The 19,525-nt window shown below is 45.7% G+C and overlaps 1 pseudogene; it reads left to right on the top strand.

Annotated features, from left to right (window-relative positions):
- The first annotated feature begins 8,265 nt into the window (after positions 1-8,265).
- On the top strand, positions 8,266-12,738 carry LOC146180197 (uncharacterized; annotated as a pseudogene).
- Positions 12,739-19,525: the final 6,787 nt, after the last annotated feature.

The raw sequence follows: 19,525 nt of genomic DNA, 5'->3' as shown, positions 1-19,525 counted from the left end.
AAAGTGAGCCCCCTTGTTAAAGTTGTCTTATTCAGCAACGTGCCTCTAGATATAGATGGGGAAAAAAACAAGCATCTAAAAGATGCTGAGTTGCCTTTTATGCCTTGCAAATTTATAAAATGGTTCCGAATTTCTAATGCATAAAATACATTTGCATACGTTATGTATTTGAGGATGTAGGAGAAGTTAATATAGTTTTGGTGGCAATAGTCTGAACAGCGACAGTATTCTATAAATGTGCAATGCATGAAATCCAACTCAAAAAAGATTTCAGATGCATATTCTGACATTTGATATTTCAGGCCAGATAGCCAAATAAAAAAAATTAAATAAACGTCTGACTTTTGATGTTGGGAACATTTAATTCTGCAAAATTATATAAATTCAGAAATTTGACTAGTTAATTTTATTTTTTTTTTTTTGTCCAGTCACTAAGCTCTATAACGTATAGTAGACAACACCTGCTTGCTGCACAACCTTACCTGCACAGACCTTACCGAGGTACCTGCTATAGTCTTTAAAATAGAAATCTGCAATCAGAATAAAAGAATACAAAAACGCTGCCACGTTTAGGCATCGATTTAGGCTACCAGGGGGAAATCGTTGCTGAACAGGGTGCTCACCAACGTTCGTCCTTTCGTGAAGCTTCAAGTCAGCCTCAGAATTTGCAGTGTAATCACACTCTGGACACCTGAACTGCTGTTTTTCTTCTTGAGAAGTTCTTTGAGGCCGTGGCGAGGCATGACCGGTGGCCATATCTGCATTAAGAAAGCCTAAGTTAAAAACAATGGGAGGGATGTGCTTCCATTATAAAAGTAAGAGCTAATCCATCGCTCTCTATATTTTTTTATTGGGGGGGGGGGGGGAGGATGGGGGATTTTGGCAGGTCCTAACTGTTATTTTTTATATAATGTGATTTTTATCTTTAAAGATACATTAGCCCAAAAATTACACTTTGTAAATTTATTTTACGCAATTTGAAAGCATATTTTACCAATAAAGAAAAAGATGATGATGATGATGGATTTTAATGGAGCAAGGGCGACTCAGGCCAAAGAGCGCCAGACTCAAGGTTAACGGTGTACTCAAGTTTATATAATGGAATAGTTGTAATTTTTCATGAAGGAATAAAAAACAGTGGTGTATAGGGCCTAAAAATGTATTCGCTCTGTAAAATTGCTAAAAACAATGGTGTATAGGGTCTAAAATTCATTTGCGATATATAATGGATGTGCAATGTATAAGTAGATGTTTTAAAGGATCTCATCCGTCCTCTCAAAGAGGAGCGGGCTGAGACCTACGTCGATAAGAAATTTCATGTAAAAAGCCAACTTGCGATAAAAATTTAAGCACCTGTTTTAAAGGAAACATTGGGTTGTCGCCAATAAAAGTGGATGGGTGTGCAGGTATTTGATGAGTGAACAAGGAGGGAAAATGACGTCTTCTTTCTTGTTCCAGTTGTACACATATGATTAAAACATGAATGACAGTGAGCCGATCACCACATCTCGAGCAGTGCGGTGCAGGAGAGTTGGTTAAAAGATATGTATGAGTCATGTATGTGTGACCAATTCTCAGCCTGCACAGGGCTACTTCTTTAAATCTGTCTTGTTTTGCTGTGGTGTATCTGCCTATCCTTGGCTTTATTGTGTGTAGTTTATTTTCTGATGCTGCGTCCCATTCCTCTTGCCATTGTTGTCGAATCATGTTTTTTATGTGTGATTTGAGGTCATGATAAGTTATCTTATCAATGTCTGTGCCATTTCGAAGGGCAGCTGACGCAGCTAGCCTATCAGCTGCCTCATTACCCGGTATACAGCGGTGGCCTGGCACCCAACACAGTGTAATTTTAATTTCTAGTTCATGCGCAAACATAAGGGTGTTATAAAGAGAGTTCAGTCCTGGGATCTTATTATGCAATTTCCAAAAGGATAGGGACGTTAAAACACTGAGGGAGTCTATGTAGATGACTGATGTCTGTATTTTATTTTCTGTAATGTGTCTCACAGCTAAAAGGATACCATGGCATTCAGCGGTAAATATACTAGTATGTCTGTTCAGGGTTTTTGACTGTGAAAACTGTGGTCCATGTGCTGCACAGGAGACTTGAGCAGACTTCGAAGCATCAGTGTAATATTCATCACAAGTGTACTTCTCCTGAAGTGACATGAAGTGCTGCTGTATGGCAATAGGGGATGCATGTTTGCCCACTTCAAGAAACGACAGGTCACAATTAACACCGTGCATTTTCCAAGGAGCAATTAGGTCTTTTATGGAAGTTGTATGAAGACTGGTAACCGAAACATTCAGATATTCAATATGCGTGGCAACTCTGATTGGATATGGTGGTGTTAGAGATGTTTTTTTTTTTTTTTGAGAAAAGTGCTGTGCCAGTTTTGTCAAGCAGGAGCCGACGACATGGATGGTCCAGTTGGCATAGTACCTTCATAGCATAAGTTAGAGAAGTAAATTGTCTCCTTCGTTGCAGTGACCATCGGTTCGCCTCGACATAGAGGCTAGCAATTGGGCTAGTTCGGAAAGCGCCCGTAGCGAGGCGAAGGCCGAGGTGGTGCACGGGATCGAGCAATTTTAGCGCAGAAGATGATGCTGACCCATAAACCATCGAGCAATAGTCAATGCGTGATAGAACTACACTATTCAGAAGGTTCAGAAGGCAGTCGCGGTCTGTGCCCCATGACCGGTGAGAGAGAATTTTTAGCAAATTCATTGCTTTGAGACACTTAAGTCGCAACTGTTTTATGTGGGGAATGAAGGAAAGTTTTTCGCAACAACTACGCCAAGAAATTTATGTTCTTTTTTAAAGGCAAGGCTCTGACCATTCAGTGTAATGTTGAGGTCAGGCCTGATGCCACGCTGCTTAGAGAAAAGTACACAAACACTCTTTCCAGAGTTAAATTTAAACCCATTGTCATCAGCCCACCTGGACAATTTGTTTACACCTAGCTGAATATGTCGTTCACAGATGGCCAAGTTGCAAGATTTGAAGCTTATCTGGACGTCATCAACATATACAGAACAAGAAATAGTTTTTGGCAGCACGCTTTTTAAAGAGTTCATTTTGACTACGAAAAGTGTGCAACTGAGAACACCACCTTGAGGGACACCATTTTCCTGAATGTACTGCTTTGAGTATGCATTGCCAACACGAAATTTGAAGGTCCGTTCAGACAAGTAACTTCGAATTGTGTTCAACATGTTTCCTGTGATGCCAAAGAGAAGAGGTCGCGGATGATACCATAGCGCCAAGTGGTATCATATGCTTTTTCAAGATCGAAAAAGACAGATAAACAATGTTGTTTATGTACAAAAGCATCCCTTGCATAAGACTCAAAGGCAATGAGCTGATCAGCTGTTGATCGCCCAGCTCTAAAACCAGCTTGGTTTTGATGAAGAAGACCATTGTATTCAAGGAAATGAAGAAGGCGACGATTTACCATTTTCTCAAAAAGCTTGCATAGACAGCTGGTTAGTGCGATAGGCCGATAACTAGCAGCAAGTGTGGGTTCTTTTCCGGGTTTTAATATTGGGATGATGATCGCTTCCTTCCATGCTTTAGGAAAGCGTTCTGTGGCCCATACTTTATTATACAGGGAGAGTAGGGTTTCAAGAGTGTTCACATGCAGATGCCTGAGCATTCCATATGTGATCCTGTCAGGACCTGGTGCTGTGTTCCCACATGTGCCAAGTGCAATCTTCAGCTCCTGCATGGTGAAAGGGCTATTATACCCTCCTGTGCACGGTCTTTTATCACATATAGGCTTCCTCTCCTCAGTTACCTTGTGCCGCAAAAAAGAATCTGTATAGTGCGCTGAGCTGTATACGTATTCGAAGTGTTGCCCTAGTGTGTCTGCTTGATGTTCAAGAGAGTCACCACTGGTGCTGACAAGGGGCGTTGGGATTGTGTTATATCCTTTAAGTGCTCTTATCCTGTTGTGAACTTTGTTAGCATCAGAATAAGAGTTCACAGAAGAAAGGAATGATGACCAGCTTTCTCGCTTGGAGATGCGTCGAACACGCCTGCCATTTGCCTTTGCTCGCCTAAAGGCAATTAAGTTTTCAGCTGTGGGGTGTCTTCGCAAGTTCGACCATGCCTTGTTCTGAGCTTCGCGAGCAGTCTTACATTCTGCATTCCACCAGGGTCTTCGTTTGTTTCGTGGCTTACTTGACGTTTGTGGGATGCATTTTTCTGCAGCTTCTATAATGTGCAGTGTGATCAAGCGCTGAGTTTCATCTACATCTAGACCACTAATGGATGAACAAGGCAGTGATGAGTGTTCCCTGAACATCTTCTAGTTGGCTGCATTTTCTTTGAATTTTCTGGGATTCGACACATTTTCATTTCCGTTCCCAGTATATTTTATTAAGATCGGAAAATGGTCACTTCCGTATGGATTGTTAATGACAGTCCACTCTGTAGCTGCCAGGAACATCGAGGAGCCAATGGCTAGATCTATGGATGTGTAAGAGTTATGTGCTATATTGTAGTAAGTTGGCTGTTTCGTGTTTAGTAAGCATGATCCCGAGGACAATAAGAATTTTTCGATTAGAACGCCTCGGGAGTCCGTTCTTGTACATCCCCATAATGGGTGGTGAGCATTAAAGTCTCCGACCAGCAACCAAGGTTCCGGAAGTTGATCAATCAATTTTTCAAAACTTTCGCTACTTAGCTTATAAGTTGGAGCAATATACAGGGAACATACCGTTGTTATTTTAGCATAAACTAAGCTTCTGATTGCCACTGCCTCTAAGTCTGTGTTGAGTGAGATGTTTCGAGAGGGGATTGATTTTTGTGTTACAATGGCAACGCCACCAGAGGAGTGAGAGCTGCCTTGCCTATCGTTCCTGAATACATTATATTGCTTAAGGAAATTTGAGTCTGCTGGTTTTAAATGGGTTTCTTGCAGACAAAGTATGTTTGGTTGATAGTCCGCAAGAATTTCATATATATCATCTAAATTTTTAAAGAGTCCTCGGCAGTTCCAATAAATGAGGAGCGCCATAATTAAAAGTTATTTAGGGGACAAGTTTAAACTTAGGTTTGTAGGTCCTTGGGACCTGTTATTGGGACTTTTCCCCTTCTTTTCCGCTCCAGTGAGCTTTGCCGCCTAGGCAGCTGGGGTGAAGAAGTTGTGTCCATCGCATCTTCAGATGCGGTGGACGACTGTGCAGAAAGCACAGGATTGTCAGTTTTAGGCCTCGACTCATGGGTCGAGGCCTTTGGGCCGGCTGACCTGGGGGTCCGCGCAGCCAGCTTTGCGGGTGGTGGTGGAGTAGCGCTAGCTGACTCCACCGAGGGCGCAGGTGGCACTGCCCTGGAAGAACTGTGTGCTTCCTGGGCAGGTGCCCACGACCGCTGTGATGCCGCGCCCTGCTGCGTCACAACGGAGTAGTGTGGCTTTTGAGGAAGAGAAAGCCGCTTTTGTGCCTCTCCGTAAGATATGTTTTCGGTGACTTTCAGTGTAATTATTTCTTTTTCTTTTTTCCAGTATGGGCATGAGCGTGAATAAGCTGGGTGGTTACCTTCACAGTTTGAACAGAGAAGCAGCTGTTCTTCGCAGTTATCTGTAGGGTGTTCGTGCGAGGCACACTTTGCACATGTGAGTTTGCCACGGCAACTCTGAGAGCCATGGCCATATTTCTGACATTTGAAGCAACGGCGTGGGTTAGGGATGTAGGGCCTCAGTTTTATCTTTGTGTAGCCTACTTCGACAGATTCTGGGAAAGTGCTTGCAGCAAAGGTGAGTACAATGTGCTTTGTTTCTATCTCTTTGTTATCTCGCCTGATCTTTATCCGGTAAACATCTGTGACATTTTGTTCCTTCAGGCCTTCAAGAAGTTCTTGTTCACTCACGTACCTAAGGTCATCATCAGAGATGACTCCTCGGGTGGTGTTTAGTGATCGGTGCGGGCTAATCTGTACCGGTATTTCTCCAAATGATTCGACTGCACTTAGCTTCTGATACTGATGATTGTATATTAATTCTAGTAGCAGGTCACCGTTTCCAAGTATCTTTATCTTACAGCCCTGGCCAATGGCCTCAGTCAACGTTCGAGAAACAACAAATGGGGACACAAGTCGTGCAGTGATTTCCTCGTGGTCACTGTGGACCACGTGGAAACGAGGAAAGTTGTTTATGTTCTTTGAGAAGAACATGGTGGTCTCGGTGCGCCCCCTTTTAGAAGGAGGACGATCGGGCTTGCTGCTGTCTTGCTACTGTGTGCCGCTTGGTTACTGCGTGCCGCTATCTGATGTACGCAGTCATGGTTCGCGTGTGCGACCGTAGCGCTAGCCAATAGCATGCCTCGGTTGCACCCAGGCTTCCTTTATAAACCGAAGCCACTGAATCCTTGTTGCTTGTATGTTCGTGTTGCTGTCCGAATAAAGTCTTGCCTTCTCGGCGTCTCGGAATAACATGGCGACGAGGATGGGATCGTTCAGAAAGAGGCAGTGACCAAGCCTCCTGAAGAAACGACGACGACGCCACGGCAAGCGGAAACATCAGTGATCAGGGCAAGCGGGAACATCAGGAATTTTTCCTGCACGAATGAAATATGCAAACGTAACTGTTATTTTCAAAGGAGGCGATAGAAATAAGATGACCAACTATAGACCAATTTCTATTCTCCCTGTTTTTTCAAAGGCTCTTGAAAAAGTAATGCTCAAGAGAATCGATGGGTTCTTCTCTAAACATGCCTTAATAAATGCCAGTCAGTTTGGATTTCGAAAGGGCAAGTCCACGGAATCTGCTTTACTCTTGCAAAAGGAAATTATTTTAAATAATATCGAAGCTAAAAGTTTGACCCTTGGTATTTTATCGAATTTACCTAAGCTTTCGACCTTCTTAATCATGAAATACTACTCTGTAAACTTGAAAGCTGTGGTGTCCGTGGTCTTTCCCTCCAACTCTTTCGTTCTTATTTAAACATGCGCCAGCAGGTCGTTTCGGTCGATAATCATAAGTCTAGCTCCCTTCTCATTGAATGTGGTGTCCCGCAAGGTAGCCTCCTTGGACCGTTCCTCTTTAATGTATATGCTAACGACATTCCGAGCATAGCTTATCATACAAGTTGTATTCAGTACGCTGACGACACAAGTTTTTTTCTTAGAGGATCTTCTGCCGATGAACTAATCAATAGTGCAAATCTGGTTCTTTGTGCTCTCCACAAATGGTCCACAGCTAATGGTTTGGTAGTTAACTCTAACAAGACCAAAGCAGTCTTTTTTCGTCCCCTTAGCAAGGATATTACAGTAAACAGTACTCTGCATCTAGAAAATAACATTATTGAAATTGTAGACAAGTTCAAATCACTCGGTATTGTATTCAACTCTCGCATGAGGTGGTCTGACCATATAATGTATATTGATAGCAAGCTCACTAGATCTGTTGGTTTTCTTTCGAGACTGCCCAACGAATTTTCCTCAAAGCATAAGCTCCTTATTTATCACGCTTTAATTCAATCTCACATAAACTACTGTCACCTCGTTTGGGGTACAACATCCAAAACAAATCTAAACATCATACCCGGTCTCCAAAAGAAGGCAATTAGACTGATCGCTGGTGCATGCTACACTGCCCATAGAGAAACATTATTTCCGAAATATAGGATTCATCGTGTGCATGCCATGTTTGAGTATCGTCTACTTCACTGCCTTAAATTGTCACCTCAATGCTTAACTGACTTCTTGAAGAATATATCTGGACTTAAGCCTTACGAGAAACCCTTTCACACCAGAAGTAAACAAATATGGGACGTTCCTCGAACGAGGACGTTATACGGTAACCAGAGCCTTCGTTTTACTTTACCATGCATATTAAATCATTATAGCATACACAACCCAAACATTTTTACCGCATCAATTAAGGACTTTAAGCTATATTTTATCAATTCCGCACTGTCTCTCTGTACTTTCCGTTCCTTGCCTTAAACATTATTACAAGAATAGTCACTTCATTTTCATTACGTTCTGCCATATTTCGTGCATGCTGTTACACTATTGAGGGTCGTTAATTTACTGTGCTGTTTTTTAACTTGCTGTTTCATTTGTATATATGTGCTCTTTCTGTGCTTCAAAATTTTCATGTTATATATGTATATCTTCGCCTTAACGTCACACGTCCTGTTGCTCTGCCATTACTGGGCCTCGGGCATCTCTCAAGCTATCGCTGTAGCTTTTCGCCCGAGGCCCATTTCCTGTATGTTACTGGAAATAAATTTTTTTTTCAATTCAATTTTCAATTTTCAATGAACACCACTCTGGGATCGTTGGGCGAGTTTTGCCCGGACTCTGGCAATTTCGACATCTACGTGGAAAGGTTTGACCTGTACGCAACAGCCAACGGAATAGACACAAGTAAGAAGCTGCAAGTCTTCTAAACTGTCCTTGGTGAAAAAGCTTATGTGACTCTGCGTAGCCTTCTGCTGCCGAAGAAGCCCACGGATTTCAAGTACGAAGAAGCTACAGATGTTCTCCGACAGCACTATGCACCAAAGCGGTCAGTGGTTACCGAACGGTATCACTTCTACCAGCGAAAGCAAGAGTCGCACGAAAGCCTGGCACAGTTCATTGTCGAGCTGAAGAGACTGGCTGCCACGTGCTCGTTTGGAAGTTTTTTGGAAGAAGAGCTCCGGGAACGACTGATTTCTGGAATGCGAGCGGATTCTATCCGATGCCGTCTTCTTGCCCTGTCTGATGATGAAGTCATCTGGGAGCGAGTTTGCAAAATTGCTACCGCCTTGGAGACTGCTCAGAAAGACACCAGAGAAATGCTACCTGAGGGGTCAACCACCAGTCCGGCGGACATCTGCTGGCATCGGGATTCCACCCCGCAAGGCCAGCGACACGCGACAAAGGAGGAGGCCCCTAGCAACGAGCAGCGTGCCCCGCAAAACGGCCCAAGGAAGCAACGTGGGAAAGGCACTGTTCGCGTCTGTCATAGATGCGGCGGACTGCATACGCCTGTGAGTTGTCCTTTCCTCAAAAGTATGTGTTTCAAATGCTCGAAGCCGGGTCATGTAGCAAAAATGTGCAAAACAAAGGTGGTGCACAAAGTTGAGGAGCCCTTGGCGGAAACTGACTTGCTTACAGTGTGTACGACGAACGAAGTTCACGGCTCACCGCCTATTGTGCTTAAAGTAAAAGTAAATGGCAAGAAGATACCGATGGAATTAGACACGGGAGCCGCTGTGACAATAATGTCTGAAAGAGACTTTGATGAAAATTTTCCAAACTGTCCATGTTCGAAAGACGACATACGTCTAGGCGTGTATAACGGTACTTCACTCAAAGTGAAAGGCGTAGCAAACGTCAAGGTGTCTTATCAGAACCGAAGCTACGATCTGACTCTGATAATAGCAAAGCAAGAAAATGGAGCTCGCATGCCGACGCTTTTAGGTCGCGATTGGATAACGGCACTAAAAGTTGACTTGCACAATGCTGTTCAGCAGTTGCAACGTGACGTTGATAACGTGCAGGATGGCAGGAAGATGGTAGCAGCGGAAGCCGAGAACAAGTTAAAACGGCTGTACAGTGATGTGTTTGAGCCAGGTTATGGTTCTATTCAGGGATTCACTGGTAGCATCAAAATGAAAAACGATGCGCAGCCAGTTTTTTGTAAGGCGAGACCAGTACCATATGCATTGCGCGAACAGGTGGAGAATGAATTGCTTGAACTTGAGAAGGCTGGTGTGGTGTACAGAGTGAGGCACAGTGCGTGGGCTACACCGCTAGTGATCGTCCCAAAGAAAGCAGAAAAGCAGATTAGGATATGTGGGGATTACAGAGTGACTGTAAATCAGGGTATTGAACTCGACCACTATCAACTGTCTCTGCCAGAGGACATATTCGCGTCATTGGTTGGAGGGACCGTGTTCACTTTACTGGATTTGTCTAAGGCTTACCTGCAGCTTGAGCTAGATGAGCAGGCACAAGAATTGCTGACGGTGAACACGCACATGGGACTGTTCAGGATCCGGCGACTGCCATACGGAGTGGCAAGCGCCCCTGCAATGTTTCAGGCCGTGATGGACCAGGTGTTACGAAACATACCTGGAACTGCCTGTTACCTGGACGATGTGTTAATAGCAGGTAAAGACATGACGGAGTGCTATCACCGTTCCGAGCAAGTGCTACAAACGCTCAGTAAACACGGCATCCGGGTAAACCCAGGGAAATGCAAATTTTTCTAAGAAAATGTTTGTTACTTGGGACATGAGCTAGACAAGCATGGCGTACACCCAACACCAGAAAAAGTAAAGGCGATTCGAGAAGCGCCTCAACCAACTAACGTGACTCAACTAAAGGCATTTTTGGGTCTAGTAAACTACTACGCCAAATTTTTGCCTGACCTAGCAAACTTGCTAGAACCTTCGTATTCAGATATGTGGCGCAAACAAACACAAACACAGGAAAAGATACACACCACACGCGCACACTACCAACTGTAAGAACCGGAAAAGACTTCCTCTTCTACACTCAGGCACGTCTCAACTTCCTCTTCTTCTCATTTTCCTCTTCTTTGCCTAGGGGGAAAAGGCACTCACTTCCTCGCAGACCTTAACCTTGTCCAAACATGGCGGTGACCAATTTCTTCTTCCTCTTCTTCTATTCTTCCTCTTCTTTCCCAAGGGAATATTGACACTTTCTTCCTCTCAGCCCGAAAACATCAACCAAACATGACAGTCACAAAATCTATACTGTCTTGTAAATCCATACGATGATAAATAATACGATGATGCACCAACTAGCCCCTAAAGCCGTTATTTTGCTAGAACCTCTTCATCAACTGTTGCGCAAAGGCAGCACATGGAAGTGGTCGAGCCAGTGTGACGCATGTTTCAGACGGTGTAAAAATTTGATCAGTGAAGACATGGTTTTGGAACTGTATGATGTAAAGAAAGAAATACAGCTGACATGTGGCGCTTCTGCTTACGGCTTAGGCGCGGTGCTGTCGCACGTGATTGAGGGCGTAGAGCGACCGATTGCGTTCGCATCTCGATCAATGACTTCTGCCGAGCGTAATTACGCGCAGGTGGAAAAAGAAGCTCTTGCTGTTGTTTTTGCAGTAAAGAAATTTCATAAATATCTGTATGGGCGTAAGTTCAACGTGATCACCGATCACCAGTCGCTCACCGCTATTTTCGAGGCAAAGCACCACACAAATGCAGTCGCGGCAGCTCGCGTGCATCGCTGGGGAATTTTCCTTGCAAACTACAACTTTCGCATTTTGCACAGAACAGGAACAAAGATAGCCAATGCAGATGGCTTATCACGCCTTCCACTGCCTGAAGCCGGTGACGAGGCAGAAGAAATATTTTATTTTTCGCCCGTTAGTAAACTTCCCTTAACTGCGAAAGATATCGAGCGGGAAACTGTGAAAGATCCAGTTCTTAGTACTGTTCGTGAAATGGTACGGCACGGATGGCCGCGTGCTGTGGACACACTTTATCAGCCTTTCTTCGTTAGGCGGTTTGAGCTTTCAGTCGATTGCGGCTGTTTGGTGTGGAACAACAGAGTCGTCGTACCACAGTCGCTTCAAAGTGAAGTTATGTGCTTGTTACATGAACAACACATCGGTGTCACAAAGATGAAAGCACTTGCGAGGTCAATGGTTTGGTGGCCACAGATAGACAACTGCCTCGCACGAGCAGTGAAGCAGTGTGAAATTTGTCAAAGCACCAAATCCATGGGGCCACTAGCGCCGCTTTCATCTTGGAAGTGGTGCACAAGCAGTTGGGAGAGGGTACATCTAGACTTTGCTGAAAAGGAAAAAAAGATGTTTCTTCTAGCTGTAGATTCCTATTCCAAATGGTTGGAAATAAAAATCATGACGTCAACGACGGCGCAAAGCACGATTGAAACGGTGCGCTCGTTGTTCGCAAGTCATGGCCTGCCGATAGAGGTAGTCACAGATAACGGGCCGCAGTTTCGTGCAAAAGAATTCGAGGAGTTTCTTTTGACAAACGGGGTCAAGCACACGCTTACTCCGCCATATCATCCTCAGTCGAACGGCTCGGCAGAACGTGCTGTCCAAACAGTAAAACAGTCGCTGTTGAAGCAATTGCTGGAAGACCAGAAGAACAAAAGTTCTGGATCACTGCAGCACAGGATAGATAACTTTCTGTTCGCTTACAGAACAACGCCGCACACATTCACCGGCCAATCGCCAGATGAACTGTTCTTGAGGAGGAAGTTGCGCACAAGGTTATCTTTGTTGAAACCGAATCTGCAAGATGCAATAAATGCCAGATCTGAGAGGAATGTTCGCAGTGCAAACAAGCGAAGGAGTTCACCTCGATCATTTGTTGTTGGTGATAGTGTGTTTGTGCGTTCAGTGCGTGGGGAACAGGTGAAGTGGCGTCCAGGCAGGGTCGTGGATGTGAAATCGGCAATGACATACCTTGTGGTTGTAGACGGACAGACGCGATTTGTGCATGCTGATCACTTGCGACGTTCTTTTGTGAAGCCAGCTGTTGTGAACGAAAGTGATACAGATTTGCCCCTTGCAAGTGACTTGCTCGAAAGTGAACGGTCTCCTACAGCTGCCTCGAGCCAGCCAGTGTTGGATCAGAGTGATTGTGTTCCACTCGCAAGTCACGCCCAAAGTGCCTCAACGTCGGAACAAACTGATGCTGGGTTACGTGTGCTACCAAGGCGCAGCGCTCGTGACAAGCGGAAGCCGGATCGTCTGACGTATGATAGATTCTGATTTTGTTGGAGGGGAATTGTTATATCGGCGCAACGCTTATCAAGCTTGCTGCTGTCTTGCTACTGTGTGCCGCTTGGTTACTGTGTGCCGCTATCTGATGTACGCAGTCATGGTTCACGTGTGCGACCGTAGCGCTAGCCAATAGCATGCCTCGGTTGCACCCAGGCTTCCTTTATAAACCGAAGCCACTGAATCCTTGTTGCTTGTATGTTCGTGTTGCTGTCCGAATAAAGTCTTGTCTTCTCGGCGTCTCGGAATAACAATCCAAAAACGAACGGTGTGGTAGAACGAACTAATAGGGCGCTTACCACCATGTTGGCTATGTACGTCGCTGCAGACCATAAGGACTGGGATGGCGTTCTACCGTTCATTACGCATGCATATAACACAGCGCAACAGGCTACAGTCCCTTCTACCTTCTCTATGCTCGCACGCCTCGCTGTGCCCTCGACACCATACTGCCATTTTTCATTCATGACGAACCTTCTCTTGCTACCACACTCTGCAGAGCCGAAGAAGCCCGCCAGCTGGCCAGAGTTCGAATTTTATCTTCACAAGAACGTTCTAAGAACCGCTACGACGCCCGACACCAACAAGTTTCCTATGCTCCTGGTGACTATGTGTGGTTGTGGACACCTCTCTCTGTAAGCGTGGTCTTTGTCAAAAACTGCTGTCACACTACACCGGACCGTTTGTTGTGTTAGAACGCATCAATGACCTGAATTACGTCATAGCACGCATAACGGCGAATGGTCGACGGTCACGGCAGTCGCAGGTGGTGCATGTAGCCCGCCTCAAGCGATTTCATTCCAGAGGGTCTCTAACTCACCCGACGGGCTTCGTCTGCGAGGAGGGAAATGTCACGCGCCTTCGTAGAACGTCGACGGAAGAAGAAGAAGAGCGGTCGGATAGATCGGTGAAGAAGAAGAACGAGCGAGGGCAGAGGAACGTTTGTACGCTTCGCCGCATTCCTCTTTGTACCGATCCCTGTAACTAAACCCCCCGTGCGTACAAAGCGCGTAACAATATTATTTTTGTCTCCCTTTTTGTAGACAACAATAACTTGACTGTTGCATTAACTTCGGAAATAGGCCTGTGGTTAGGGCGAGGTTGTATATATGGGTGATAACTGAAGCTATGCTTGCAATTACGTAACTTGTCGGCAGGCACACACAGGGCGGTGTGTTGTCTCCACCCTCCGTCCTGTGTCTGCTGCGGTTTTATTTTCCTTATGTCTCACCAACTGGCCTACACATCTACCCTGCTAAGACATGAGTGGTGTAAGAACTAAGGCCTCGAGTTCTCTCCAGACGATCCGAATCATATTCGTGGGATGAGAAGACTGTTGCAAAAGGGTCAGATCATCGCAGGATGATGCGACTGCCGTGTTTGAAAGGCGCTCAAAGCGATGTACGGGACGTTGTTGTTTAGCCTGCTCGAATCTTCGGCAGACTTCAAGCACCGACGGTGGGGCAACCCGTGCAGACCATGATGTTAAACGCATCATCCGCGATACCCTTGAGGATATGGCCTACCTTGTCATTTTCCGTCATTGAGCTGTTGACCTTGCGACACAACGCAAGCACGTCTTGAATGTAGGCGAGGTAGGACTCCGTGGGGGATTGGGTGCGAGAAGAAAGTTCTGTTTTGGCTGTGAGAGCCCGACACATGGGCTTCCCGAACAAGTCCTGAAGCTTTTGCTTACAGATTTCCCACGTCACAAGCTCTTGTTCGGGATTTTGGAACCACGTGCGAGCTGTTCCTGCCAAATAGAAAATGATGTTGGCCAGCATAATGGTCGCATAATGGTAATTTGTATTAATCAAGAATTGTAGCTGCATTAAAACAGGAAAGTCTTTTTTTTTTTCGAGCAGAGTGCTGCTCGTGCAAATGTCGCCCCGCTTTTAGACGGTTATAAAAAATAAATGATGCCTGTGTTGATTCTAGAATATTGCGGTCATGTGTGTTGCAACCCTCCACTATTGCGTGTCAGAAGAAATGGTCAGATTTGTTCTGTGTGCACATCTACTGCAGGCATAGGCCACATAGATTACAAAAGCTGTGTTCATTCGTTTCAACATACAGCTTTAAGTGTCTAGTTCGATGAGCGGCGCCGAAAATGAGAGGAGCAGCAATTCGTAGTAGTGCGGGTAGACAAATCGCTGTGTTTGTTTCCGTGCATACCTTTCCTAAGCGCTTTCTTCTTTTTTTTTCGTCTCATATATATATATCACTTGTGATTTGTTTTTTCTGGCAAAATCGTATGCGGATTTCAATCTATATCTAAGTTTTTCTCTTCAATCAGTCATGTGGCAGTAAGGTCTGGCCACGTTTCCGTGCTTTCTCCTTCCTAGTCTAGTCATTCTAGATTCACATTCGAGTGTGCTTTTTAAATTCCTGTCAGTTATTTTGTACTGTTTGAGGTTTATCTCATTTTTCTTTATATCGAACACGGCACTATATCTACATGCAACATTTTTGTATGATCATCGTGTGTTTTTATATATGCTTACTCTTGCTCGTGCTTTTATTTTTCTCGTGCAAATGTTAACATGCAGTTCAAACTTTGCCACATGTATCTCTGAGGAGGAGGGAGCTGAGGAGGAAAGGCAGGGAGGTAACCGGTAGGGGAACCGGTTTGCTACCCTGCCCTGGGGAGAGGGGTAGGTGGGTATAAAAGTTGTGCGTGAGAGAGGGATGGGTGAAGACAGTACAGTCACATTACAGACATGTCACATGACATCAGGTCACAGTCATATCACGTAATATAAAAAATCATAGCCTTTCGATCAGTCCTGTGCTTTTCATAAAGCGGAGCAGTGCCTGGGAGGCCTTCACCGCAGACGATCGCCGTGGCCAGGGACCTAGGATCTTAATTTCAGTCAGTGGGCGTCCATCTAGACGCTCCAGCACACGGCAGAGACACTGCCTTTCCTCGCTGTATATGGGGCACTCCCAAAGAATGTGGCCTATAGTCTCGTCGCACCCGCAGTTTGTACATACAGGGCTATTTACCATACCTATTACAAAAGAGTAAGAGTTTGTAAATGCTACACCAATCCACAGGCGGCACAGAAAAATTTCTTCACATCGGGGTAGGCCAGGTGGAAGCCGGAGCTTCAGGTCAGGGTTCAGGGATTTTAGACGGCAGTTCGCAAACTGGTCAGAATTCCACAAGGAGAGCGTGTGTCTCTAAAATGCGTAAATAAGTATAGGAGATTTCTGCATTTTAAGCTACACTCTAGTCTTTTAATATGAATGGCTCCTTTTTTTTCCTTTATCAAATCTTGATAATTTAACGTTTACAGCATTTCTCGTTAGTGCAGTAAGCCATCTGCGTGTGTTCTCAGTTTGTTCTAGTGAATGCAATACACGCACGTGAATTTCCAGTTCTGCTCATTTTCTTATAATGTTTGGTTGACAGAATAAAGTTCATCGCATTTTAATTAGATCATTGACATACCAAGGCGCTCTAGCACTCAAGGAGAGTAGTCGGGCCAGTTGGTACATGATCACTAAAAAAGAGCGCACTTTCTACAGGACACAAGGAGTAAGACAACACACAGCGCCTCAACAACTGAAGAAAATTTATTGTATGTTTGCAATAAATAGACAAAAAGGCGTTGAAAACGAAGCCATGAAACCGTCCTCTTGTCACTCCTTATCGTCGTTGCTGGTCCAGATAGCTTTTTCTTTTTTTGTTGGCGTCAATGATGGGGTGCTTACACATTTATCACTGTTATCCTGAATCATGTAAGCCTCATAAATCTCACGCATGAGTTGTAGATCATAATGCTTCAATCTCTTGCATCTTTTGAAATTAGGATTGCATTCGCAATTTGTCACGTGTGCGGTTAGCTTGCTGCCGTAGCCATTGTCAATGTTCCCGACATGCTCCGTTAAACGAATGTTGATGCACCTTCCGGTTTGTCCAATATACGTCTCCCCGCAAGAAAGTGGCACCTCATAGACTGCATCAGTGTCCCAAGGAAAAAATTTGTCTTTGTGTTTTGTCTTGCAGCGGATGGTATCTGTAGGGCCTTTGTTCATCATTACGCACAACCTGGATAATTTGTTTGGCGCATTACAGATCAAGCTCACGCCGGCCCGCCCCACTACTTTCTTTAACGCATGGCTAAAACCGTGCACATATAGCATGATAGCAGTCCTTTTTTCCCCTTTCTCGTTGCGCTTGTGTTTTGGCTGGCGAATCCGTTTCAACATCATGAATCCAAGGCTCCACAGCAAGTCATTAGGGTGACCGATGAGGTGGTGAAGGGTGGCTGTTCCTGGCCCTACGAGGCTGGGATTGGTAGGGCAACGCCGCTTGGGACAGGAGCTAGTCTGCCACCGAAATTTTATCTGTTGTAGGCCGTAATTGCACCGGCCACCGCTTAGGCGGTGGACGACGGCTGTTGCGACGCGCGTCTTTATGCACTATACTCGGACCAGTCTTCGTAGCATCAGTCAGCATCGCATGCAGGTGGTCACACCGACCCACGTTTTACGCAAAAAACCCACCTCTCCCGAAGTGAAGAAGTCCTTTTGAATAAGCTCATCGTTCATGCGGCTTACACGCTGCGTATTATGGCCCGCTGGCGTCAGTATACAGAGGAAATGATTACGTGCCCCCATTGTACGACTCTAATGCGCGGCGGCATATCTCATTGTCACGAAATCGGCGCACATTTTCATCAAGTCGGCACGGCGCGTGGCCCGCGCGGCGTCGCGTGGAAAGCATGTAGAAAAAAGCCCCCTTCCCCGCGCGGGAGAGCGCGTAGCTTTGTACGCGTTGCCGTCACCCTCTTTCCCATTGCCCGGGGAGGACGGTGGTTCATCGGACTGGAATCAGCCAGAAAATTCCAGCATCTTCTATGGGACCTGGCCAATGGCGACGCGCGGCTCGACGGGAGGAAGAGAGAGCGCTATAACCAGCGAAGCTAAGTGTGAGGGCGCGCTAGCTTTGGCGCGTGTTAACAAACAGACGCGGTGCGCCCTACTTAAAGCGACCGCGCCACCTGTTGAGTCAGCCAGTCAGTCAGTTCGTCAGTGTTTTGCGACGTGCTCGCCTGTGCTTCAGCTGGACTCCCGGTGATCACCCGCTGCTGGCAAGCCCACGGACTTTCAAGGGAGTGGCGCTCGTCTCGTATGGCGGCCACATCGTGACTCTTGAGGCGTCGGACTGCAACAGTGCCCGGTGAACAATTTGGTGTTTGTTTATGTAACTTTCTCGTGTTTGATCTGTTGTAAAGCCTGTGTTATTCAATCATTCTGTAGTTGCATGCTTAGCGTTTGTATTCTGTGAACCTCTCGTCTGTTGTATTTCAAGTGATCTTGTGTATTCCTTTGTATCGTCTCTTGCTGTGCATAAATTGTGTTTTGTTTGTTACTTCTGACTCCGATCCTTACTCTGGTTTGAACCGGCGACCGCTGGGCAGCAAACGACCACCCCCTTCTGTCACTACAAGGTAGTTGAATTCCGGCTGAGCTTGCCACGCAAGTCGAGGGCATCTCCTTTGCGACCGGAACAGCTACCCCCACTCACTCTAAGGGTGTCTGGGAGTGTGCACACCGTTAAGGGCGCATCGTTAATGATAACCCCTCATAATTATTAACGGGTGACACTCATCTACTCTGGGATTGCCCTGCTTTTTCTAGTGGACGCTCCGAGATCAAACCCTACCGCCTGAACTACCGTTCCCTTCTAGAAACTGATGCTAACACACAGATGATATTTGTCAAGTATGGCTCCCTTAGTGGCCTGGTTAGAGCAATATGATTTGTGTGATGACCTAAAGAATGCAGATTCTGTCTAATCCCCTTTACCCCCATCCATGGCCATGAGCCTTCTCATTCAATAAAGGACATTCAATCAATCAATCTTTCTCTCCCTCTAATTTTTCTTTCTTCTCTACTTTCTCTCTTCTGTCCGCACGAGGCAGCAGAGGTGGCTTAGCTACAGAGCCAGTAGCAGACCCGTGCATTTTCTTTTCCTTCTTCCTAGAGCCACAACAACAACAGCAACAACAACAACAACAACATATCACGGGGAGGGAGGTGGTGAAGGGTGGCTGTTCCTGGCTCTACGGGGCTAGCCTGGTACCATATTTTTATCTTTTGTAGGCCGTATCCGCTTCGTCGATACGGCCTACAACACATAAAAATATGGTAGCAGCGGATGCGACCTACAACAGATAAAAATAGGGTTAGCAGGCTAGCCCCCGCAGCAAGCAGCGTTGACCTACCAGTCCCAATAGGGCCAGGAACAGCCACCCTTCCCCACTACACTTAGGAGCCTACAAACAAACACATATCCAAACAGAGCCCTGCACCACAAGATATGGCCAACACAATACAAAAGCGAATGTGTCTGGTGCGGAGACACTGCTACACTATACCACACAACATGGGCATGTAGGGCAAGCCCCATAATGCCTAAAATAGATAGCCTTAGTCATGAGCAGTGGGAGAACCTTCTAGCCGACTCGGACGCAAAGCATTAGCACATGCTGGTGCGGCGGGCCAGAGCCGCTGCTGAGGCCAACGGACTCAAGGACAGAGGACTGCCGACTACTGTTCTTTCCTAACCCACTACCCCTAACCCCAATTTCCCCCAATAAAGTTTATCAATCAAAATTGTAGGCCGTCATTGCACCCGCCACCGCTTAGGTGGTGGACGATGGCTGTTGCGGCGCTTGTCTTTCTCTCCCTCTTCGTTTTCTTTGTTCTCTACTTTCTCTCTTCTGGCAGAGGCACATTATTTTATGTTTTTTTTTTTTGGTAGCCTCACCATAATA

Source organism: Amblyomma maculatum, chromosome 9 (genome assembly GCF_055883805.1).
Source record: "Amblyomma maculatum isolate TAMU_Amacu chromosome 9, ASM5588380v1, whole genome shotgun sequence".
NCBI lineage: Eukaryota > Metazoa > Arthropoda > Arachnida > Ixodida > Ixodidae > Amblyomma > Amblyomma maculatum.
Note: the sequence above shows the minus strand (reverse complement) of the source record. Positions and strands in the feature narration are given on the sequence as shown.